This window comes from Hetaerina americana, unplaced genomic scaffold (assembly GCF_022747635.1).
Source record: "Hetaerina americana unplaced genomic scaffold, ioHetAmer1.1.p SCAF_7, whole genome shotgun sequence".
Classification (NCBI taxonomy): domain Eukaryota; kingdom Metazoa; phylum Arthropoda; class Insecta; order Odonata; family Calopterygidae; genus Hetaerina; species Hetaerina americana.
The window spans coordinates 27249992-27277343 of NW_027287316.1; the positions used below are offsets into that span (position 1 = coordinate 27249992).

The window sequence follows — 27352 nt, forward strand, 5'->3', positions numbered from 1 at the left end:
ATTGCGTTTCAATATCTAATGTCTGTTTTAACTGACATCTACTGCCATACGCCATTGTCGTGGCCTTCTACATACGTAAATGAACTCTTAAGTGTCCGCCGCTCAGAGGAATGTTCCATAAGGCACTCCTGGCACTCTTCGTGGGTCGATTCAAGACGACACTGTTACTAAAGGAAACCTTCGCAATCTTCAATTATGAAATACGTTCAATAATGAAACCGTGATTGTTTAAGTGCGCTCGTAGTCGCACCTGTGTGTCTACGTTATTTGTGGGGATTATTTATATGCTAAATACCATCCCGAAGGGCGTTTGCAGAAATGAACGGACTGAAATCGGTGCGCTTGAATGCACGGCCGTAATGAGGCAATATCCGGGAAACACTCTTTCTCATTACCAGGGAGACGCTTGAGAAGCGCCATCGAGACGCCAGGGGGGAGGGGGCTTCTTCTACGGGGTCTATTCCTACCCGGCTTCGGAAAATCTCGACGTTATCCTCCTCTCCAACCTCGATGACCAAAATTCCTAACCCTTCACCAAACACAGCAACAGTATACACGTATTTGCAGTCGACTTTAATCAGGCAACAATTGATTTTTATCGCGAGTGAAAACAGGTTAAAAAATCACGATTTATGACAAATAACTCTGAATATATCGAACAAATTCACGTTATAGCAAATAGTGAAATCGCCAACACGAGGTAACAGCATACTCGACGCATTTGACTCGTAGAGCAACTAAGTTTGTGTAATCTTGTCGTCAACAAGGTAGCAGTTTCACGACACTACTGGAAGAATTATGATGGGAGTCACTTGTTGATCGTAGGTTTAAATACAGGTTAAATTTACTGCGCAAATTTGAGGAGGGTTACTTATCTGAGGATGCTTATGACATGTTACAGGCCCATACTAACTATGGTAGATCAGATCACCAACGTAAAATCAGGGAGATTTAATGCAGAACGGCTAGATTTTAAAATACTGTTTCTTTCCTTGTACCATTAGAGATCAAAATGCATATTACTGCAATCCCATAGGAGATAATTGGAATAGACAGTGTATGTATATATATTTTGTCAATATCATGCATTTTATTTTTTCATTCAATAGACCCACCCATCTTTTTTACAGTTCTACAGCATGATTTGAATACGCGTGCCTTGTTACTGAAATTGTTGCAGGTAAGTACCTTCTTTCGTGTGATACACGTGTTTCGAGTGCATGATCAAAAATATTTGTGTAGTCGAGACAATATTAGGATTGTACATGCATGGCTGGTGACCTAACACCCCCCGCAACAAGCCCTTGCAACGGCTTGCGGGGTATTGTGTGGATGTAGATAATATTTAAGACAAATACCCCGAGATCACTACAAACGTGGGCATAACTGAATGTTACAGTGCTATTTTAGTAGTGAAGAAAACTAAGTTCGTTCAAATGATTAAGGAAAGCTTATAGCATTCCTATTCAATAAAGGGAACTTCAAAGAGCTTCGGGATAAGTTTTGACAAGAACTTGCCTTAGGGGAGGTTGGGGGGGGGGTCTATTCTGCAGACTAAGAAACGAAAAAGAAGAAAATATACGGAGCAAGAATTATTCCAGGCAACCGGTCCTTTTCAAAACTCGCCTTCTAGGCTCGGTCCCTCCGCGGTCAACCCAATCGGCCGCCTCCCCCTCAAGAGAATACCCTCAAAGACCTCGACCTGTCCGATGAGCGTCACACCCTTTCCCCTGCAGACCCTTTTCGAACAAGTGCACAACCAACACCGCAACAAACCCCCAATCCCACCCCTCTCCCTTCCCACGGGTTTTGGGAACCACATTTTTTCTTAATAGAAGACGTAAAATAAAACGAGGCATTAGCAGACTCGGTCCACCTCGACAGACCCTTTGCCTTGAGGGTCGTCCTCGTCCATTACGGCCACGGAAGGGCCGACGCGGTGTGCGACCGACAAAAGCGTCGTGGACGGAGGGACGGCTTTAATGTCCACGGTCTCCCTAAGACCCACGAGAGACATTCATCATCATGAGATCCGGGAGCAGAGTGATGATGGTCCTTCGGAAGCTTCGGAGGGTGTAGCGTGAGCTTGCGTAGCAGCAGACTGAGTGAAATACTTGGAGAGTCAACCTAACGTCGAACCAAACGCGGGGAAAACACAATGAAAACATTTTCAGAGCATACTGAAGAAACATGGCTTCATCAAAGGAAGCGTGGGGAAATATTGGAGTGAAAATGAGAGTTATTATTTCGCGACCTCACCTTTAACACGCGTCGGGTATTAGGGTTCCTTCGTAGACCCTAATTTCTGAACTGAACGAGAAATGGCAGCTGTGGTTTGAATCCAAGTACATAAAGCAAGAGCAAGATTAGTGAAACTGGCAGGAATGCCTTCAGAAGAGTATAAGACACCATTCAAATTCAGCGAATTAATTTTACCCCAGCAAAACTTTGGCAGGCGAGAAGAAAACCAGAATTATAGGATACTTACTATCGAAGAGACCAACAAATAAGGAATCCATTTCCCCTTGTTTATTAACTTCAGGTTTGAATTTCACGTTCAACAATCCAAACTTCCCGAAAATAAAATTGTTAGGATACTGAGATTCTCATGAGTCCGAAAAACCTTGTGGCGGCTTGCAGGGTAAGATGTAGATATGTATTTGAAATCAAGCCATTTAAGTTTGCCATTTTTTTGAAGGAAAAATGAATCATGAATCTAAAAATTCTCTAAAAATTTAGAAGTGTCTTGTTCAAGCTCTTTTCGTTCTCTTTCCTCTGGCTTCGCTACAGAGCCAATCCAAAATTATTCTAGTGAAAATTCCCTCCGTTCGCGGAATTAACTTTTTAGGTGTTACGTCTTTAATTTAATTTTGATCTAATAAAATAAACACGTTACTTTAGAAAGACTACATAAAAAAATGATTACCCAGTTTGGACATTATTTGAAAAATTTACTGTTTGAACATGACCGTGTCGTGATGCTCAAGTTGATGTCACACGTACCCAACCAGTTAGCTAAGTAGATTACTCGGAACTACTCAAATATGCGCTGGAATTTCGGTTGCCAAGACTTCAAATTAATTATTGAGTCGATTAATGTCAAAATAATTTCATTTCAAATCTCTAATACTTGATTTTGCTTGACCATACGCAAAAGATCACACTTATCTGCGTAAATTCCTACCGGGGTCGAGAGAAAGCAACAACTATCGGCGGGATTGGTCTTTGCTAGGGGAATGGGGGAGCTTGGAGCAATCGAAACGTTAGTAAGAGGAGTCTCCCATGTAATTGGCTCCGGGCTTTTCCCTTTTGCCATGGTCCCCTGGAGACCCCTATGCCCATCCCGGACACGCAATAATAGGATTGAGAGACAGAGGAAAGGGAAATGGGAGCTCATCAACTCCCCAGGAGGCTCCCAAACCACACGGAAACTACCCCCCTCCCCCAAGCAACCTTCATGGACTAAACACCCCCGCGTCCCGACCCTCATCCCCCCTCCCCTTAAACAACCAATCAACCACGCCAACGCCGTCGGCAATCTCAAAACAGGAGTGGAGATGGTCCTCCCTCCAAGGAAGACTTTCCAACCATTAGAGACAACTCAATATATATATATATATATATATATATATATATATATATATATATATATATATATATATATATATATATATATTTCTAATGGCAGGCGATGACCGGTCACGTACGTACATTGGGAATGAGAGAATGAGTCTCGTTGGAAACGAAGTGTGGGTATGCGTGCGTAGATTTACGGTTATGAAAGAAATGGCCTGGGAAAGTGGTCATTAGACGTGACCGAGACGAACATTCGTCCGATGAAACGGTCAAGTTCGGTCTATGAAGGAATCTGGATGTGGATAGACCAAAAAGGAGAAGCGACGTCCAAAAAAAAATCTTTTTTGTGTCGGTGGAACGGGGAAAACTTTCCCACGCAAAGCTTTGCGGAAATTGAAACAATTTTATCCATTGGCCTACATACATGGGGAAATTTTTTGAGAAACTATCGAGAGCAAATGCCTAACCTCGGACATGATTAGGTGGCGGTCCAGAGAGCATCCATCCCCACTTTCGACAATCGTCCCAATATTAGAATTGATTTGGACCGGCAGGTTTACCCACATCGATAACCAGGGACGGAGCCAGGCTTAGACTTTTTATCGCCCATGTGGGCTATTTCTTTTGGTGGTACTACATTGTGAACTACAACAGATGATGATGGGATACAATTGGGTCCGAATATCGTAAGGCACATTGGATATTTTTTTAATGAAATATCCCAGGCAAAGCGTGTACCGGAGTTGCTTAGCACCCTCTCACTACCCTGTCGGGTTAAAACGTGAAACCTCCCATTTAGTAGGCTGTGGACTATGAAGGGGCCTAGATGAGGATGGACAGTAAGATGGGCCATCGAAAAGAAGGTGCTACTTTTATCAATAACCTGAACTCTTGATATCATCATGATGTAATAGAAACAATTAATTAATACGACTCTCAAAAGTAACACCGACCCCGAGTACTATAACTGCGCAATAAAAAAACTAAAGAGAAAGGCTAGGAGGAGTCACTCTATGATCAAGTATGGGAACCCATATCTGTGCAAATATAAATCGATAGTAAAAGAACTGAATAGGGAAAAGAGGGTAGCAAAAGAAGAATACTTAGTGAACATTCTCACTAAAAACGATACAAATAAATTTTACAAATACTTAAGAAGACGAAAAAACAGCCAGGTGAAGGTAGGCGTGATCCAAACCGAAAGGGGGGACATTATAACAGACGATGAAGGAAAAGCAAATGAGCTCAACAAGTGGTATGGAAGTGTTTTTAGCAAGGATTTCAGTGGAAACCTCCCCCCACGTGTTTTTCATGTTTGTGAAGGGGAGAACGTATTATGTCCGGGTGAACTAGTCATCACACCTTCAAAGGGTAATATTGTTATTCCTAAGTATATGAAAATCTGTGACCGTGAAGTCATGGACAAAGTAAAAAAGCTTAAAGTCAACAAATCGATTGGCCCTGACAACATCTCTGGAGACGCACTCAAATTAGGGTCAGAGGCAATGATACCGTATCTGCGCACCATTTTTAACATCACGTTAAATAATCATCAAATCCCCGATGATTGGAGGAAGGCTTATGTAATACCAATTTTTAAGGGAGGGACCAATAGCAGTGTAGTGAACTATCGCCCCATTAGCCTAACGTCTGTAACCTGTAAACTAATGGAGAAGAAGGTCGCAAAATATCTACGTGACCACTGGGAGGTTAAGGACTGGCTATTTAAATACCAACATGGCTTTCGCAAAGGGTACTCATGCGAAACCCAACTACTTGAACTCTGCCAGGAAATATCAGACTGCTTAGACAAAGGTAAAGAAATAGATGCAGTTATACTCGACTTCTCAAAAGCCTTCGACAGGGTTCCCCATGACAGATTGTTAGATAAAATTGGAAAACTAAATATTGATAAAAGAGTACTACTATGGACGAAGGCCTTCCTACAAGATAGAACCCAGCAGGTTCGTGTTGGGCACAAAATCTCAGAAGAAACCCGCGTCACATCCGGAGTACCTCAGGGTAGCGTGCTTGGTCCTCCTCTGTTTCTTTGTTACGTGAATGACCTTGCTGAATGTGTCAATTCCAAAATACGATTGTTCGCTGATGACTGTATACTCTATAGGGAAATCAGCAGCAGCAGTGATCGCGACGTTCTGCAGGGTGACATAGATAACGTGGCTAATTGGATCAAAATCAACAAAATGGAGATAAACATTGCAAAAACTATCCACATCTCATTCTCCAAAAGGAAGGTAGGTGAGGGAAGGGTATATAAAATAATGGGAGAAACGATTGTAACAAAAGATAATTGTAAATATCTAGGGGTACACCTAAGTAAAGACTTAGGGTGGGGACTTCACACAGATTATGTGGTAGGCAAGGCCTTTAAATCGCTCCACTGGGTCATGCGGAGCCTCAAAGGAAGCACTAAATCAACTAAAGAATTGGCCTTCAAAACAATTGTAAAACCTATTGTCGAATATGCGACCACAGTATGGGATCCCTTTGAAATAGGGCATGTGAAAAAATTAGAAGCAGTGCAAAGGAAGGCTGCCAGGTACGTTTTAGGGCGACATAGGCAGACTGACAGTGTAAGCGACATGCTAGGCTCACTAGGATGGGGGTCACTAAAGAACAGACGGAAGCTTAATAGACTGTGTGCCATTTTTAAAATATTGAAAGCTGACGGAGGCTGGAAAGAACTGAACGAGAGTGTAAATAAGCCATGTTATCTCGGCAGGAATGATCACCCGCTTAAAATCAAATACATGCCCCAAAGGACAAACACCGCCAAGTTTTCGTTCCTAAATATGGGAATCAAAGAGTGGAACCAGCTGCCTGATGAACTCTTTAAGCCCTTACCCAAAAGCATTAAATCATTTAGGCGTGAATGCAAAAGGTATACATGATGGGATTGTTAAATGCAATACGGCAGAAGGTGTATGGCTGTATCAAAATATATTGTTTTTTCTCATTTTTTTATTTTGTAAGTCTACTATACGACTATTTAATGACACTGTGATATGTTATAAGAATGACTACTGTTTGTTATATCATGTCATTGCCACCCGGCTTATCGCCTAACAGCAATGTATCCCAAATAATAATAATAATAATACCAAGCAAGTTTCCAAAGAAACTGCGGGAGATGCCGCAAGAGTAACTTTTAACGGAGTCATCCGCTAATGTGCATTTCCAATGCAACAATTTCACAGTGTAAAAATCATTCGAATTGACTGGGATCCCAGTCAAGGCGAATGATGTTTACACTCTGAATTGTTGCATTGATAATACCATGTAGTTTTCCACACGCTTTAAATACAGCACTACCAGTTTACAATTTTTGACAGCCATTGCTATGATCATCTACGTACCAATGTTATGAAAATCAACTATCGAACCCGGTGGTACCGCAATGAAAGTATGCAAAATTACTAAGAATTATTTATTTGTCGATATAACATGGAAAAATTCCACAAAATTAAGCCACCGACTCCATCAGTTATATCACCATTAAATTTAAACAGTGAAGATACCGAATGTACCACGTAAAAGGTATAGCCACCAGGGTAACTTTCATAAATGTTTTACATGTATTGGGTTAAGGACACAGTGTATACCTAATGAAATTTAGACGTACCTTATAGGCGTTTTTACTTCCGATGATCATTACCTATAGATACCGATTACCACATGGAAACGCTTAATGATTTTCAACTTCCATTTTAAAGTTTTCTTGAATGGGTTTAATATTTAAATTCATGGATAAGGTTTTTCATCACTCAATTGTCTATGCTTAGTAAAAAAAATGCCTACAACAGAATCTATAAGAAACGAACAAAATAATCACATAAAACTGTTCGGATTAAAACAGATTTTCAGTATAAATGTATAAGTCAGGATGATAAACAGACTATACCATATGAAAATTTTGGTGGATAGGTCTTTATGGTGCGTGAGTATTTTGGTCTTGGTAGACTCGAACAAGAAATTAACTCAAAATTGACCTTAAAAATAATAGCAAACGGGAAAAGCCAACGACAGAGTCTCCTTGAAACCCTTATCCTTCATTAAGCAACAGGTGCGTGGGCACACACATATGCTAATGCAACCTCTTAAAAGTGCGGGGTAGGCAATAAATTTTCGGCGGGTAAACAACACATAAAACGAGGAAGAAATAGGGAGTCCCAAACGCCGCCGAGATGGCCTGAATGTCGTAATGAATAAATAAACAACCCCAGCGGTGGTTGGGAGCAATAATCGAGAGATAAGTTGCTTCGAGCTGGTTGAAACAGTACACACCGTCACGTGATTTGAACGCCTGGAAGCAACAACAAATTGAGACGTCTGGAGATTTAAAAAAAACTTGAATGCGCGGTGGGGAGGCGGGTAAGGAAAGGCCAAATGGAGTCGCTTCAAATGGATCGAATGACTGTAATTTATCAAGTCGTCTTCGACGAATCCTCGACGCATCTCGCGGATATCTGCTTTTGAGGAAGCCGGTCGCAGGCGGCTCCCCGCCCGCCACGGTGATTAGAAAGCAGCGGCGGTTGACGACGCCCTCCTTTCCACGTTGATCAAGTGATGCGGATGGCGACGACGCCTTGCCGACAACGACTCGGGAGCAATACGAGCAACGCAGTTTCCTAACGAAGAAAGAGTTTTAAATTACATTTAAATCGGTATCTAGATTACCTGCGTGGAACTTCGCAAGCCACCTTTATGGTGTTCAACAGGAGGCAATATCATGCACAAGGCATTCTACATACGATAATATTTTACTCAAGTATTTGCTATATAGGGTAGATTCGATCGTCGGAATCAAACAAAGAGAGATCGACATGGATCAGATATATTTAACTACATAAATAAAAACAAAAGTAACTTGAGTGCCAGAATTAAATGAAATGGCCGAATACAACTGTTACAGGATGTATACGAGTACTACATGTTTGCGCACGAATACTTAGCTAATTTCCTAATATTTATTCTAATGCATGTATGAACTAATATTTCTGCATATATGGCTGGTGCCCTAACACATCCAGCCATGTACCCTTGCGGTGGCTGTTGTGTAGCTGCTGAAGAATAGAAGACTAACGAAGTCGCCATTATTTTCACGTGAACTGAGTGGGAAGGGAATGCAAATATATCAAATCTATCGGAAAAAACGACATTTTGTTGATTGCGAGATCAAAGTATTTCATTCAGGAGCTTTTAAGTAAATTCCAACGGATAAACGAGCGAATTTCTCGCATTACCATTTGAATATGTTCGGCTGGTCGACCTCTTCCTCCATGTAAATATGCCATATCCTTCCATGAAGTTGAATTTGGAGAAAATAAATTCCCGAGTCGAACTTTCTCATCTAATGGTTTTCAATTCCTATATTTTTCATCCAAAAAACGCTATTATATCGCTAATCAAAATTTAAAATTTAGCAAATGTCATTGATTCAAGGCCAGTAGCTTTGGAAATTATAAGCTTTTAATTTATTTATGCTATCATTAATAGCTACGCTATGTATTCCGTCTTAAAGGTCCAGGACCGCAATTTTCCTACGAATGAAGTGGTCCTATGAGAGAAGTGCCGGAAACCTACACTGATTGAAGCATATTTGACTATAACATTTTCCACGATATTAAAGAATTAAGACAATATAAAATCAAAATGAATACGACATCCAGCCTAATCTCGGGCGGCGAATTATCTGCATGAGAGTAAGAAGTCAAAAAATACTCCGGAGTAAAAATATCGATCGTATTCCGAAAAATTACATTTTTCACGTCGGTATAGCCGCGCGAAGACATCTGTTCACGCTTGATTCATTTAGTCTCGCTGTTCACCTTAGATGAACCATGAGACTAAGACGAATGGTTATCTTCTAACTCATGCGAGCATTTAATACAATATCCAATGGCGTCTTCATCTACACCATCTGTTATCCGTGCAACTGACGGGTTTGATGCATAGAACGGGGAGTAAAATTAACAGATTAAGACTTTTAGCCAATTACACCTGCAAACTTGCTTCATCGTCCCGCGACATTGTCAATCCATCATCCCTGATACAGTTGATTATGACGATAATGAAAGATGGAAGGTATCAATGGCTACTAAACACCAGAAACATTGACAAACTACAGAGCGACTTAATAATTTAGTTTCCGTAGATGTCGCAAAGTTTTGGTCAATGCAAAAAGAAGAAATAGCATCAAGAAAGAGAAAATACGGGAACACAAAATTAACCTTACCTAATTTTTCCCGCTCTACGTCTACATCACGCCTCGCAAGGGCGTGTCAGGGGCATTCTAATTTAAGAAGGATCCTCATTTATAAGGATTTTTGAGAGGGACACTTCAATGCACCTTGGAAAAAACCATCCTTAACAGTAAAAATCATCATATATTTTACCATAGAAATCTTCAACGCCATACAAAAAAGCCACTTAATAGGCCATATTTTTTGCATTGCACTCAGGTCAACAACAAAACGGACGTCATGAGGGGGGGGGATGATCTTTTCACTCTTCGCCAAATAGTTCTTCCGCGTGATATGGTTTTACTCAAATAGTCGGAATAAGCCAGAGGGATGACAGAACGATATCTTCCTTCGTCCCTCCACAAGTCCTGTTTCCAGGTAGAGTGGCAAAGTCCTTTGCACCCCGATTCCGCTGGGCCCTGAAGTGAAACTAGGTCAGGTAATGCTCTTAAGACAAAAAAAGAAACAAACATAACATGCAGGTGGATGCAGATTACGCCGCGCATTTCACGGGGATTTGGACAAATGGTACCGGAGTCGAGGGCGACGACTGACGAGGACCGAATAGGGCCGGGAACATGCGACGCTAAGGACGTCAAAAGACCCTTTTCTCAGTCCTCGCCGCCACGGGCGTGTCCGCAGAGAGGAAGGCATCTAGGGAGGAAGAGATTTGGGTCAGAAATAGTAGGCAAGGTGAGACGGGAGGCCGGGAAGACGCGTCAGCGGAAACGGCTTCGGACGCTAGGATAATGAGATGAGCAAGTAGAGTAAGAAAAAATAAGGCGGGCGTCATAAGGGGTCCGCAGAAATATGAAAGCAAACTTTCTTCACTGGAGGTCAGCGCAGCAGAAGAGGAAGCCGTGTGGTTTCTGTTGCTAAGATCGCATGCAAATTGTTCCCGCACGCTAATAAGTAATTTAGGTTGTTAAGGACTTCGCCTATGAATGGCAGACGTGAAAAGTTATACTTGTATCGATTGCGACTGGTTGAAATGTAAATGGCACGATGATATCACCCTTAAAGGACCGAACTCTCCAGTTTAATTGCAATTCAGTGCAATTCGCGTAGAAGTTCATTCACGAGAGCACTGGAATGTGGCCGGTATTAAGGACAGGAAATTGTTCCTCGAATCTGATTCTGACGCCATTTAAATTTCTACGCTTTCAACTGGAAAAATTAGCGATAATTGAAGTGCAATCGATTCCATGTACACGACATGAGTAGATCACTAAATATATCATGACTTTCGGCCATAAATGGTAATTCGCGACAAAAATTGGCAAAAATACAAACGAATTAAAGAAGAAGAAAATTTCTAAAAAAAAACACTTCTGGAAAGTGCGGAAATCGAAAATTTTAGAAACAAAAAAAGTTCAGAGACGGTAGGATTCTGACCGACTCTCGTTCCGATTTCAACAAAACAACTCTCCGTAGAAATGGTTTAAAAAGCACTCCCATTTCTCAAATCCATCCATGAATTAAAAAATGTTTAAGAAAACTTCGTTTTCATCCTAGACTTTCTCTAACTAGCGCCGGACATGTTTACATTTGCTTAAGCTGAGCTAGACGTGAGGTATCCTTGCTTAAAGTGACTTGATCAAGTTTAAATTTTTAGAACCGACTTTTCTACGGTGTTTACTTTTCCGATTATAAAATTTACTAAATTTAAATTTCACGAGACATGTTTTCTTACACTTCCGACCAATTTCTCACAGTGAATATCGCAAAAATTGGTTTGCGGCCAATACGAACTTCAGCTCGTTGGAAACGGAAATGGTTGAGATACACCGTACATAAAAACCGTAATAGGTACATTTGTGACGATGTGATTTCGCTCGCTATTACCTAATTATTATTTTCGGGAAATCCGTAGTACGAATTCCAGGGCGAAGTTGTTTCACCCATTGCCTCAGTGATTAACGCAGTCACACTTGCCGGCGCCTTATGACTTCACTTTCTCAGGCGAAGTGGGAGTGACGGGAAGGGATGGGAGAGATTGGGGAAGACGAGAGGGGGGGACAAAGGCAGAGAGAGAGAGAGGGATGCGGTAGGTACGGTCGTCCGCGCGCGGCTGGCCAACCGGATAGAGCCGAAAATGAAGACAAGAAAGAAATCTAAGACGGAAATATCGCCCCACCACTTCATAAATGATTGATCGAGGGGAGGAGGATGGGGGAGGGGGATGGGTTTCTCAACAGCAGACGAAGTTTACCGGACCCCCATCCCCGATAGGACAGGAACAATAACTAATTGGATCCCCACCCCACGTCTTGACTTCGCACCAGGCTCCGAAATAGAGGGGGTGGGGGAATAGGAATGGAAAGGGTGGCAGGACTCCCGATATTCCCCCGCAGGGTACGGTGATCGAACCGGTGGTAGATCGGATACGTATAGATTAAAGCTTCACCTCAAGAAATCCCAACGGAGTGCGAAATTCGAACATTCGGGTTTTTGGCGAATTTCTTTCACCCCAGCAGTCCGAGACTTCCCAGAAGACTACCGAAAAAACACAAGACTGCTTCGTCTGAGGGTACGTCTTCCTCGAATGGGATTCCTAGGTGCGAGTGAATAAATCGGGATTGAGTACGGCCGCAAATAAATAACCAAAATAAACCATCGACCCGAAATGATGCTTTGATTGGAGGAGGTCGAGCTCATCTCGATCCAAGATTTATAAAACTCACACATTCTGGTGTTTGGATTCAGTTTCAGATTCCCTATGCCACGATTTGATTTCCCTCGAAGTTCCTCGTGACCATTTGGACTGGGTTGTCGAAATGCATTACCTCCGGGATTTGAGCATAGTACCCTCCTGTATTCAACATATTCAGGTGAGATGTAGTGGAAGTTCGTCATTATGAGAAAAACAAAATTTGCACTTTTCCACAAATTAAAAATTCCACAAATCAGTGGAAAACTGAAAACTTCGTTTTTCTCATAGAACCCTCCGTTTATTGCTCAAAACACACTAATCACCCAACAAGGTCCAGAGCTAAAAAATAACCCCCTTCAAATGGAACGGGACAGAGAACTTTTTGAGTACTTTCACCCACGATGTCAACCGAGGTTTGTTCACTCCAAAATATGCATTAAGAAAATATACCCAAGTAGACATTTGGAAATAATCATTAATTCTTGCACAGTAGAAGTGGTTGATTAAATGGGCATAGGAAACAATGACCAAGGTTAGATGAGCGATATTTCCAATCACATGCAGACGGATAATACTTTACATTGAATGAAAGCTCTTCACTTTAAGTACATTTCAACATGAACATGTGACGAATTCAACAATAGCCCGCAGATGTAATTATAGAACTGGAGAATTTTTTTTATTATGAACTGTGGCAAAAATATTTTAAATAAACGGTTGAAAAAATCAGAAAGCAAAAGAATGTCGTTCATAGTTTGAAACCGAGAGAGATAACCGCGAAAGTAGGAGGTAAAGTTGGCGGGGGGACATCTGACGTCGTACGCCTTGAATGGAATGGGAGGTTTTGTTGTGGAGTCCTCTCGCAGAGAGAAAACTCGGTGAACGGAGAGAGATGATGGCGAGTCTCCGGAGGCCTGGCATTAAAAAAAGTTTTTAATCAATTATTTCCACACGGATTCTCGCTCTCGGCACAATGAATGGAATGGGAACGATGCTAATTAAGCACAGCAGGAATGCCAGCCGGAGCTCCTAGTCACCAAGCTCAAAACGGCGAACGCCTTCTTTAAATTGCCTTGATCGCCACAATGAACGCATAACCGCAATGTTTTTGTTCGACAAATTTCCGTTCTCCTACCTTATTCACTTTCTCGACTGAGACTAATGACGACCGATTTTCTTTAAATTTATAGGTGAAACCACGAGGGGATTAGAACGTATAAAATTATCAAAAGCGATTATTTAAAACAACTTTCCCTATAAAAACTGTAATTAAAACATTTCTGTACCAAAGTTGGGATCAAATGCGTATCGATCGACATTGGCAATGCTGGCATTACTTTAGAAATTAAATTATTTCTGCCAAGTCCAGGTGAACAGAAAGACTGCAGGACTTGAGATAAACGTTTGTTTCTGGCCGATGTCGTTGCGAATTCGAAAATTAAAATTTTATTTGCAACAGTGTTTAGCTTGAAATTGCTCTAGCCTGATTAATCAGTTAGGAGAGGAATATATTATAAATAACACCTACATGAAGAGAAAGGCTAATGAATAAAGCTTTCCACTGCGGAGGAGGGAGGTGAAACAGGGCAATTCTAGCTTAAGTATAACAACGATGTGAAGATCTGCGCGCGTAGCTAAAATTCAGTAGAGCATGTTGACAAGTTAATTACAATAAATTTGCTGTCCAAAAGTCTGCCGGATGAACGAATTCCGTTTATTTCATAGCATACGTGGAAAGTGGAAGAAATACATGTCAGGCATAACTTAATGAATCAAAACGTATGGTACCACCAGGCCAACAACTTACGCGCCAAAAAGGAATTTGTTAAAGAGAAGGAGAACTTTACAAAAAAACTATTTTAAACAAATTCATAGCACATTTTTCCATCGAGAAAAATTGTTTATTCTTGAGCAACATAATATCGGATCGAAACCACTGGTTTGCATTCGGAGTGTGGTTTTCTTATGCTAACATAATACGATCGACAACATAAAGCGACTCCGTAGAAATTTTGGGAAATGAAATCGTAATACTATTGAGAGAAATTTCACTTAAGTGATTGGATAGAAACACCCAAGTTATATTTTTAGCACAACTCTCTGGATTTAACGGAACAGCAAAAGATGTAAAAGCCATTTCCACAAACATAAGAATATTCGAACGGAGTAGCTTTGCCCAAATCCGTCTCACCACGATTTCACCGCATTGCCGTGCCCAGGTGACCAGAAAGACTGCAAAACCTGAGGCGAACGTTTGTTTCTGGCCGACACCGTTGAGAATTCGAAAATGAAAACAAAAGCATAGGAAACACTCCGTCACTGTGAACGGTCACATGCATGAATGACTGATTTGGTAGAGAGACTCTCCAAAACGAATGCATTCAAGATTTCTCGGAAATTTCCATTTTCAGCCAAGTCACGGCAATTCAGCGGAAAAACACTACTTTGCATTGCACCCGTTAACCTTCAAAACAGTCAAGCACGAGTCTCAAAACGACATAGGTGATAATTAACCAGATGAAACTGCAATATCAAAGGTTTTGCACTTCACCCGTAAACCCCAATGCATTATTTTGATTTTTTCCCAAAAATGATGTATATAACATTGGTAGAGATTGCACTATTGCAAAAAAACTATTTTTAGACCAAATAATCGTCTTACCAAGAGCTTAAAAAAACTTTCAATCGGAATTCTAACAAAACAAGATGCAGAATTTTTTAATTGGGTACCGGCAGAGCGGTTTTAGAAACAAACATTAATGCAGAAAGTAATAACAGCGAATGATGAAATAAATTAATGCATACTTCATCCCTGTAAACCACTGTGTGCTACGCGGGTTCACAATGAAAACGTTGGATCTCGGTGTACTGTGTGTGTATGGAAATAGAAAAGTAAAATTGCTGGTGACCTAACAGCCCCTGCCACACGTTCTTACGACAGCTTGCGGGGTAGTTGGTTGACGTGGATAGAAATTCATCGATCGAGCTTGGATTCAAAGAAACAAATTCTAAACACAAAATTCATTTAGAGGTTCATCGTTAACAAGTAATCTGGTTATGTCAAGGCCTATAAGTCTCGCAGGGAAATTAAAAATCAAATCCGAATGAAAGTTTACAAAAAATCAGGGAAAGTAACGGCAGGATAAAAAAATAATAAAAATCATTTTCCCCAAGATGACGGAGAACTACTGGGAACGTCTTAGAAAAGAAATGGAAACCTGTGAAAGGCATCGAAAAGGCGTGACAAACAGTACACTCGTGGGAAACAGCGTTCCGCCAGAGGCATTATTGGAGGAAACTTTCGATGGAACACCACGTTTAGGAGTAAGTAGAAACAAACGTAAGAGCTCCCTCCAAATAGAAAAAACGGCATCTGTATATCGCGACAGATTGAAGCCAAATAGAAATTATATTAAAAGCATTCAAACACAAGTCAGGTAAGTAGTCACGCAGCTACGTACACAGAATCACAAAGATTTAACTTTGTAACATGTATTGTGAGTATAAATATTAATGCCAGGATCATTGAATCCCTAATTACATTGGAAAGGTGGAAAATCGTCGCAAAATTAAACGGTTAGACTGTCGAACTGATAGATCCAAGTATTCGTCTTTCTCGCGCACTATTCGCGAAAGCAATAAAAGGGGGAACACCTAAGAAAATAATAGGCAAACGCTCTCGAAAAAAGGGGTATACAAGATTAAATTCCCACAAAACACTCTCAAAGTCGGGCATCCTAACGCCCTCCGCCATGTTCCCTAGCGCCAGGTGGGGTGTAGGCGAATGTATATAAAGTCTATTGCATTAGTGTATTGTCCGTCCGGAATGTTTAGAATACTAACCAGTAATGTGTCTGAAATGAATGTATACCTGCCCTCTTTTATTGAATTTTCTTGTCCTCATTGTGTAGGCATAGATATAGCTGCTAACCATGATATACTCGTAAAATGAGTAGGCATGCGTTCGGTGTTCGGTCGCCCCCTTCCCAAGCGGTTTTCGTTGGATCGTGAGGTACCAGGTGCATGAGGAAATAGAGGGAATACGTGTAGAGTGGTTGGCGACCTACCAACCCCCGCCACACGTCCTGGCGACGGCTTGCGGGGTATTATATTGATGTAGATGAAAATTTAAGCATCTTTCGCCTTTTCTAAAACTACTCGATATAGAGTACCAAAACGTGACGATTGCATTGCATAGTTTTAAAATACATAATTCCCCGAAAGATGTTCCGCGAGATGAGAAATACGCCAAAGGTAACTACGGACCGACTTCAGATGACCGAATACGACTTCTTTCCTGAGACATAAATCCTCGTAATAAATTGTACAGTCCTCCCTGCGCCAAAAGTTCGAAAATTCCTAGAAAACCATGAACTTGAAACATCTTTCCGGTGGACACGGCCATTTGGGACGTGGATAATTGCAAGGGTGTCAAACAGGCATGCGGATGAAATAAGCCTTGCGGAACGCTGGTTCCCTCCGCGGGAGTCCATCGTTTTCCGCTTCGAACCGGGAGGGAGGGGGACCTTTCGCCCTTACAACAACCCCCTATAGCCAACCTCCCCCGCCGCCCCCGAAATTCGGCCTCGGACAGACAGCTGGATGCTCCTCCGCCGGGAGTGCCGTTCAGTCCCTCTCTTCCCCTCGCCGCCCCTCCCCAGTCCGTCCGAACACCGGAATAACAGACAGACGGGCACAAACTCAGACGCACCCGCCACATCTGCCGGTCACCGATCGGGTGCGTGCCTCGTCATAAAAAAGGTGCTCGCGAAAAAATTCGCAAAATTACCCACGTCCACGACATAAGCGTGGCGGTAGCAGAGAATTCTACGTCCGAGGGCCGATATGGGTCACTGCGATAAAATAGTCGAACGTCCTTTTACATCTACATTTTTAACCAAAATCCATTACGAGGGCGCTTCTTATTTCTATTTATTTATTTATTTGTGCCATCCCGGTAGATTTTATTTTTCTTATTTTTATTTTATTCATATACAGGGTTCGTCCGGAAAATAAGTGTACTGACTACTGACTACTTTTCCCGCCGCTCCAGGCGCGCCCATCACCGCTCTGACGGGCTGCGATTGGAGGGGGGTATGTTGGCAAGCGACGCTGAAAAAGGCAGTCGGCTCTGAGCTGTGGTGTAGTGAGGAGCTCTGTTAACGCGAACCTCCACGCTCGACCCACGTCACGGAACGCGATGCCGAAGTTTTTGGAGCAGCGTTATTCCATCAAATTTGCGGTAAAGCTTGGGAAATCGTCTACCGAAACTGTCGGCATGATTAACCAGGCTTACGGGGAGTCAGCCATGTCCAGAAACATGATATTTCGGTGGCACAAGATGTTCGTGGAGGGCAGAGAAGAGGTCGACGACGAGTCTTCGAGAGGTTCCCGATGATGCCTTCGCGGGAGCGTTCCAGGAATGGGAACGCCGCTGGAACAAGTGTATCGACTCACAAGGGTCCTATTTTGAGGAATATTAGCTTAAAATATGTAAAAGTGCAATAAATTTTTTTTCCTGAGCTCAGTACACTTATTTTCCTGACGAACCCTGTATATCCTACAAGCCACCGCCAGGGTATGTGGCAGGGGGTTAATACACACTAGACTAATTTTACCCGAACATGACCCTACTGTGGTCGAACAATTTTGTTATGATCCCCTATCGTTCGTGGAAAAAATGACATCTTAAATCTATCTGTTCTACATTTAATTTCTCTAATTTTACTAGCATGATCTCGCCTGCCGTAATAAGATGAGGGTAATAATACATTTGCATCAACATTACTAAAGAGACGTCCTTCCAATATATTCAAGAGTTTAATCTGTAATTTAACCTTCGCTCCGAGAGTGAATCCCAGCCTAGCTGCTATAATATTTAGGATACACTATTAAGTTTATTATAAAAACGTTTTACAAATCTAGCTCTTATACGCTGCACGCGATCGAATTCGGCAATCAATCAAACCTCCATATGGATCCCATTTACTTGAAGCATATTCTACATGAGGCCTAACCAGCGAAAGATCACATTTCTCCTTTACCTTTTCATCAATTTAACCAATACTATTCTAAAAAATCCTAATTATTTGTTTTCTTGTTTTACTCATCATCAATAATACACAGAACTTCTCGTCGTTAGTGCGCTGCGTTAAATATCTTAAAACAGAACACAAAGTTATGAATAAGATTGTTTAAAATCGCAATTAAAGTGAACTTAAAAAAAAACACAACTACTTTGAATGGCGATACCAGCTGCTGTCCTAAAACTGATATTTTATCGCTATCTGACAGCGGCAAATGTCACAAGCAGATGCTGCGTTGACCTCATAACTTTCAACGCCAAAGATCATTTATTAAAAAGAATTAAATATTAGCCATACGGTAGGCCTTTTCCAAATGATATCACAACGCTCGTTAATTGAGCTCATGGCGATGTATGGGATTCCAATTAGGACAAGTAGGTAAGTCAGCATGGCTACAGACAAATTACTGAGATTCCGATTGGAAAATAACAGCTCGTAAGCAATAACCGGCCGTATTCACCTTATGCAACACCAGGTGTACGAATTTTAAATCGCTTAGATGGTTCAATTATAACATTTGAAAGTCTGATGGGCCGTTTCGGTAATTAGGAAACGTGATTAGCCCTCGCGCTGATGGAATTCTTGCAGTTCCAGTACGTACGTACTTTGAAATTATTTTGGATGCAACACAGGTGGCGAGTTGAATACTAAAAAAAGGTTTGTTCTGATCAATAAGCAACGGGTACTTGATGTGTAGCACACAGTGAAGACAGGAAAAGATTTTCATTAAAACATTTTTCCTACATTTCTTCCTTTATAATGCTATTAATGCTTACAACCACTCCCAATGACAGCGTGTAATTTCCCACCAATTTCATTTATTTATTTAATTCCAGTCGTTTCTCATTTAATTCCTAGATTTTAGCAATTCCTCAGATATGGCCAAGGTCAGAGGGTTTCAGTAAACATACAAACGATACACACAAGAAAAATGAACTTCGTACTTTTTCAAAGTTGTATTTTAACCATATCCACTAGTTTCTTACTATTAGCAATAGGAATTTACCGAACTTTAAAGTTTTATTTGTTGGATTCACGTCCCATTTGCAGAATATTTTGAAAACAACACATAAATATGATAGAGTGAAACTCGCGGTACACAATATAAAAATTGCGGAAAATTGTTCAAGTTAATTTTCACAATGGATATGAAAACCTTCCATAAGGTGTCCTTTGACTTGGTCAATTTTATAAATGAGAGAATTTTGCTCCTCAGTAAAATTAACGCGATTAGATTGAGCTCCGCGAACTGCAAAAAAAAACAAAAGAATAGCTGGACTTGTGATATTATATTCCGCTCATGTTTAATTAAGAAAGAAAACATTACTGGGAATAGTGAACAAATGATAACACTTTTACTCAAGATATTGATTTATTACATGCCCGGTTGCAATGTACTGCACGGTCTTCAGGTCACCTGAAATATTCGGGTCAAAATTGGTCTGCTGTGTATTCACCCCCTGCCACGCACCCTAGCGGTGGCTTGCAGGGTATTAAAATTATCAGTATCAAATGAAGACACCTGAAACTGTTATCATTTGATCATTATTATTTCAGAATTTCATCTTAGCACGCAGGAAACTACCTAAATACTACGAATCATTGATCTTGAAATAAAACACCCTGCTAAACACTTAGAGAAGTACATTCGGTTGGGCCAGCTCGGCACCCCGGCGAAATCGGCCACAACTGATCATATAACGCATCATAATCAAAATAATTCGAAGGAATTGGGTTTTTCACGAAGAATCAATTCATCTTTGTTATTGCAACCCCCTACTGTGTATTGACGAACGTGTTTGTAGTGACACACTAAAATAAAATAGGCGTGCACCACAGACGCCTCGGATAAATTCGGTGACCACAGCAACAACACACTTCGAGTTTGTTGTCCCTTCGAGAGGGCCTTCGAATAACGAGACCACACTCGAATCGTCCGAAAACATACCTCTTGAACACCCGAAATCGCGGCTCATGCCGTCACGCAATAATGCAACGAGAGAGAAAGAGACCAACGCGAGCGACTTTGGCCACTGGCATCGAAGCAACAATGGTTATGGAATGCATGTCTCTCTGTTTTGCTGCGTTCAGCACCTATTAGGAGTCGCCGCTGGAATTTGAAAGGGCAGAAAGCAGCAGGCGTAATCAGACGTTGGCTGGAGCGGTAGGGGAAGCAATGTGATGGAAGCCGGGGAGAACGCGAGCTACGCGGTGCTCTCACAAGAGCGCACGCTTTCCGATGGATTGCTTCAATATTTGCAACGAAAACAGCGGACCGCTCCAGTTAAAGCCTTTCTCAAAGCAATTCATAAATCCTCTCTTCGTCTCCCATAAGAGCGGAAAGGGCACTTTCTTCACAAATCCATTTCTACAAGACAGCTATAGGGGTAAAAATTGAGAAACAGATTCGCCCAAGTAAATAATACAGGAGAACATCTAGGAGGACATCCTTTCCAATGTAGTCAGTTTTCTGTCACCATTATATATATTTAACATTCCCGTCGGATATTCAATGTAACCATTTACGAATAGTATCAAATTATTTGACAGTAGGACTCCGGACTACAAGGGTAAATTGCGAATCACTATCTGCCATATATTCCAAAACTCGTTCTTGTTAAGAGTTTCTCCTTGCTACCAAAAGAGAACATCGCACAGCCTGTACAGAAAATGATAAAATTCTTTTACATTTGGATTTAATGGAATAAAATGAAGTAGCCCCGTATTATTATTATCATTAAAACTTACATGTGCAGTATAGTATCCGCCGTCACTTTGTGGAAACGATTCATAATGAATAAGAATTACTTAATTTTTCCACACAATCTTTTATTTATACGACCGGGTTTCGACGAGTACCTGATGATGACGATCCTCGTCGAAACCCGGTCGTAAAAATAAAAGATTGTGTGGAAAAATTAAGTAATTCTTATTCATTACATGTGCATATTGACAATGTCAGGTGGCACTCAAGTCCCAAGTATTACAATCAAACTTGCCATGGCAAAACTTGTACAGGCAAATAGTCATCAGCAGTCGACAATGGTCATAGGTCCGCGGTTGAAATGAAAAACTATAACTCAGTGATTCCAAGGTATTTCATGGAATAACATAGTTTTAGTGTTTATTCTAATGTGAATCGACTCCCTAAAGTTACGCCTAAAACCACCAATTCGAATTAATCTCTTATATTCTACATTAGTCTTTTACTGGGTTAAACATGGAGGCCATGCGGTATTGCAGATATCCATGTTATTTACAGAGAATAGAATACGTACTACCTTGATCAAAAAGTTCCCGGAATAACCACCGTGTGGCGCTCCCATCGTTCCGATTTGAGTTCTGTTTTTTTTGTTAAATTGGTACATCTGTTGTTGATATTCCCTTTAAATCTTAGTGTCATAACTTGACATTTGCAAAAGTTACGTAGCCAAGAGTACATCTATCTCTGTGTGTGTTGGCGATTTTTTACAATTTCAGAAATGGATTTAAATTTGCAACAACGAACTTGTATTAAATTTTGCGTAAAAAACGGATTTAGTGGCGCACGGACGTTGGAAATGTTGGAAAAGTGTTTCGGCAACGATTCTCTAAAAAAAACGGTCGTTTACCAGTGGCACGAGCGGTTCAGAAGTGGTCGTGAGTCAATCGAAGATGATGAACGCAGTGGCAGACCATCGACATCGAAAGTCGGTGAAAAAATTGATAAAGTAAAAGAAATGTTGGTCAATAACCGCAAATTAACCATCAGAGAAATAGCGGAGGACTTGAACATTGCCTATGGATCCGCCCAAGACATTGTGGTTAATGATTTGGGTTTCCGTCGTGTAGCATGCCAAAAGACCTCAATTTCATGCAAAAAAGAGACCGTGTTGACGTCGCAAAAGACATGATTTGCGAGGCTGAATCCGATCCCACATTCATCAAAAGGATCATTACTGGAGACGAGACGTGGGTTTATGAGTACGACACGCAATCCAGACATCAGGCAAGTGAATGGCGTTCACCAAATGAGCCGAGACCAAAAAAACCACGTCGTTTTCAGTCAAAAAAGAAGGCAATGCTGACGGTTTTCATGGATTACAACGGTGTAGTGCATCATGAATTTTTGCCAGAAGGCCAGACAGTAAACAAAGAGTATTATTTGGGCGTTATGAGACGTTTGCGTGAAGCAATTCGCCGAAAGAGACCAGAAATGTGGGCAGAAAACTCGTGGATTTTGCACCATGATAACGCACCGTCGCACAGTGCTATCATTATTCGTAATTTTTTGACGAAAAATGCAACAAATACCATCCAACAGCCACCGAATTCACCTGATTTGGCTCCCTGTGACTTCTTTCTGTTCAATCGAGTTAAAAAACCATTACGGGGAACGCGTTTTGGCAGCCGAGAGGAAGTAATGGAAAAATCGCAGGAAGCACTGATGGACATACCGAAAACCGACCGTAACTTTTGCAAATGTCAAGTTATGACACTAAGATTTAAAGGGAATATCAACAACAGATGTACCAATTTAACAAAAAAAACAGAACTCAAATCGGAACGATGGGAGCGCCACACGGTGGTTATTCCGGGAACTTTTTGATCAAGGTAGTATACTGAAAGCAGGTGGCAACAGAGGCAGAGCGATCTTATTCCTAACGGTCATTCCCAAACGGACATGATAGGCTATAGTTTACGAAAGGCATTCTTATTCTTCCTCCTTTGATTATGTTTGTCACAACTGTACCAAGCAAACTTTTGCCACAGGAACGGAACTTGAACCGAAACGAAGTTGAAATGAACTTCTGCAGAGGATCATCAATGTCAACCAAAACCTTTTCATCAAAAGTTCCTAATTATCTGTCATTTTCATAATTCCGCCAAATCCAGCCATAATCGCAATGGCTATTTTACAGTGGTCAGAATTTTGGAAATCACATCAACACAATATTGATTCAAATATTGTTATCTTCCATTCGAGGGAATAAGACAACATGAAAAATTAACAATGTGATGGAAACAACTGGATTAAAATCGGGGCGGCCAATGCAACATCAAGTCGGTGAGGTCACAGTTTCTCATTCGTTTATGAAACAATAGAATACATTGAGACCTATTGTCTGATTGGTAGGCATTGGTTTGAAACAATGCAATGACTTACACGAAGCCACAATATTGAATAATTGCCTTGCATATTGGCATTTCTTTCAGTTGAAATAATGAACATGAGTGTACTTAAATGGGCAGCTTATAGAAATCAGGAATTGGAAGCAGAAATCCATCGAAATCGGTGTGCCAACAATTATTGACTGCAATACTTTCTGACCCAACACAATGTTTCGAATTTGTCACACCACCGCTGATGCCAGTGATTCGTTTCAAATAATCCACATGGTCACTCAAGTTATAAAAAAAATTCTCTAGTTTTTCACAATCTAGCAAATGCATGTAATTTTAAGTCGCTCATATTGAAAACCTACGAGTGTAAAATTGTGTGGTAGTAATAATACTTTTGGTGCACTATGATTGTTGATGATGATGAATTATGATGGCTATTTATTGGAATTAAGACGCCAGTAGGAAAAAGTGCTAGGTAACTTGTCGAAAAAATCGATGAAGAAACAAGAAATTACGATGCAACCACATACAAACGATACAAATTAAGAAATTTTGAATTCAACTGAGATGGCTAGGGGAAAAATATTAACACTCACCAAAAATCACGGCAAAGTCCAAAATAATTTAAAATAATATCCGAGGTGAGGACTCGAAGGACGTCTTGGGCAATCCCACTTGACCTCGGTGAATCTTCCGAATTTCACTCGATCAACAGGTGCCGGATCGCTATGCAGAAGGCGCCAATACGGACGACCGCGGCACCATGCGGTCTTACGCGACACTAACAAGGACAGAGGCTTGAAAAGAGACACCTGTATTTGAAGTGTATTGTTTTGACGTAAGTCCCACTTATGCTGGACCAGGACTGCTGCAACACAATTCTCCTTCGGATGTTGTTCTCTGCGATCTTCCGGTTGTCACTGGTACACGTCCGCTCATCCCGTCCTCCCTTCGTGTTGCATACCGAGATATCCACACAAGCTTCGGAGATGTCTCCCGCGAATCTCACAAAATTCGGACTCCGTTCAATCGTCCACTCGAGCGCGGACAGACCGAAAGAGAGAAGGCAACTTTTTTTCAAAAACCGTCGTTCGAATTCGCCCCCTTGATGCGTTCCATCCACAGGCAGGAAAGCAAGGAACGACTCGTTGGCGGAAACACACACGGGCACACAATTTGTCATTCGAAAGCACTAAAGTCAGGAACGGACACACATAAAAGGGAGGGGGGATAAAAGGTCAGGTTTATTTTGTGTTTTTCTTTTCAGACGAGGACAATCCGGTGTTGTCCAACGACGGCGGTAGTTGTATCGTCTTCACCGACACTTTTTGAAATTTGCGACCCCCATCATCACCAGGGGAGCCCGCGGGAGGCGAAACGAAAAACAGCTCATAACTCCAGGCTCAATGAACAGACACAGACAGCTATCACGATGGGGGACCAAACAGAATAAAACACTTAATAATCCACACGGACTGTTCTCCGATCGACGGGAGATGCACCAGGTTAAGTCTTCTTCCTCACAGGACGCGTAAGATAAATTCGAAAGACGCCTAAACAACCAACCTTTTCAATCGATCAATCCTGTACCCGGTCCGCGAGAGGATAAACAAAACACCCCATTCGAAGTATCACCGGACGGATCTGCTAAGCCGAGTTCTCACGCCACAGGGCACGTACGTACTCCTCGCTCTATCAGGAGGCGACAACTGAGCAACGAGAGGCACACGGACCGTCCAACCGTCGACGACCTCAACGCCGCCGCTTCGAAAAACGGAGAGGGAACGGTTGCAGCTGAGGAAAACGGGGCGGAGGGGGGAGGGAAGAAAGGAAAGGAGGGTGGGGGGCTTTGCGGTAGGGGAGGTTCCGGAGGGAAGGGGGGCGAGAGAAAGAGAAGGAGAGGTGACTGGTGGGGAGATCATAACCGTGGTAGTTGGCAGGCGGGATGAGGGATTAGAAAAAAAGGCAGCAGTGACTCAAAAAAAAAGACTGAACTGCGGGTTTGGGGATGGGCGGGAGGAGAAAACACAACTCCACGGCGCATGCGCAACGCGGGTTAGCAGCGCAGCGGCAGAAGCAGCAACAGAAGGAAACAGCAGACCGAATAGAAACACCACAGACGGCAACGGCGGGTAATAAGGCCGCCGCGGTTGTGGGGGTGGGGAAAGGGGTTGGAGAAAACGCAAGCAGAAACTCAACATGTATACGTGCGGTAAAGGAGTGATTCGGGGGCGGCGGGAGAGAAAGAAGTAGGGGGGGGGCAAACTCGACTACTCAACAGCGGGGGGAAGGGGAATTATGGTATGCGGAGGAGTGGTTCGGATGGTTTCCGTGCGTGTTTTTTTTCGCGGGCCTTTTTTTCGACATTTTCCTCCTCCGGCGTATCATCACCTCGGCAGCTGATGTACACTCGCTGCCGTAGTAGCATGTGCCTTGATAAGAGAGCACACGTAAGACGAACACGTAACGTTCTCATACCTGTATCACTCAGTGCACTTGGATTTTTAGGATAAGGCAGCGAGGTTTTCATACTTCAGTTATGGCAGTCAATGATAAAATCATATCGAGCGTCGATCATAAATCGAAGGGGCGACACTAATCGGGAAAACTGAAATATCGGGTATATCGAGTGAATATACGTGTATAGATTAATATAGAATACTTAGGGAAAGCGAGCAGTATAGGTAAGGGGTGTTTTAAATTAATGCAAGATTTGGCCCAATAAAATTACATCCGTTCTTTCCCAATTTTTCAATTTTTTAAATAAATCATCATATGGGATAAAATCAAAGGAATTACCACCGTTAATAAGGTAATTTGCAACACACTTTGCGTCAAATTATTGGTGTACAATTGATGGTACGAGATCGAATTGAAGTCAATAAATCCAGAGGAATGACGAAGATACCCGCATATCGATCGATATAGATCATATCTCTAGTATCTACAATTACGTCTTACCCTGAAATCATTGACTAAGGCGTGTGGCAGTGGGCGTTGGGTCTTCAGGATAATAGACAAATCACAAATCCGTTCAAACTATTCCCTATTCCCTTTGCAATTTCGTCAAAGTAAAAAATTAACTTTAAAAAGTTTTAGGAAATTTTCTCCCTCTCATTGATGTATCCCATGCTCACCAATGCTTGAACACTTTTTTCTCTCGCCTCTGTCGCATCCCATTTACATGGAAAATAAATGAATATGTCAATTTGACGTACCTAAATATTAAGCAATCACCTTGCTTCATGTAATCCCCCGCCTCACGCCCTCGCGGCGGCTTACGGGGTGTTGTGTAGATGTAGATGTAATCACTCTTCTACATTTTCCTCACTATCAGTTGCTAAGTTACGAATGTCCTTGATGCCTTTTTAAAATTTCTACAATGATTCAACCGCTCCTTCACAGACAGCAATACCAACTACCTACAGAGGGAAACATAAAGGTTAATGCAAATACTAATATTGTAGGCATAAATTTTGAAGAAGGTGGAATTTAACACGTAAATATTAAACAACTGCATTTATCTTTTATTTCATTAATTAAATTTTTGACTGGTTTGAGAGATAGCCGAGTCCGGCAATCTATGGATTTCCATTGTAATGCCCGAGGAAGAATCAAATAACTATGGGTTTCCATAGAATAGAATTTTTACTGCCAACTAGTTTCGCTAC

The 27352-nt window shown here is 41.6% G+C and overlaps 1 protein-coding gene across 5 annotated transcripts in view; it reads right to left on the reverse strand.

The window, feature by feature from the left end:
- The window catches only part of LOC139696813 (uncharacterized), a 344537-nt gene extending 319139 nt beyond the window's left edge, over positions 1 to 25398 (reverse strand). For 3 of the 5 annotated variants that reach the window (XM_071595680.1, XM_071595679.1, XM_071595678.1), the window contains exon 1: positions 24278 to 25397. The gene's annotated coding sequence lies outside the window, so the exon portion shown is untranslated. Of the gene's footprint in view, positions 1 to 24277 lie in introns of all 5 variants that reach the window. The other 2 variants (XM_071595682.1, XM_071595681.1) reach the window with 2 other exon arrangements.
- Positions 25399 to 27352: the final 1954 nt, after the last annotated feature.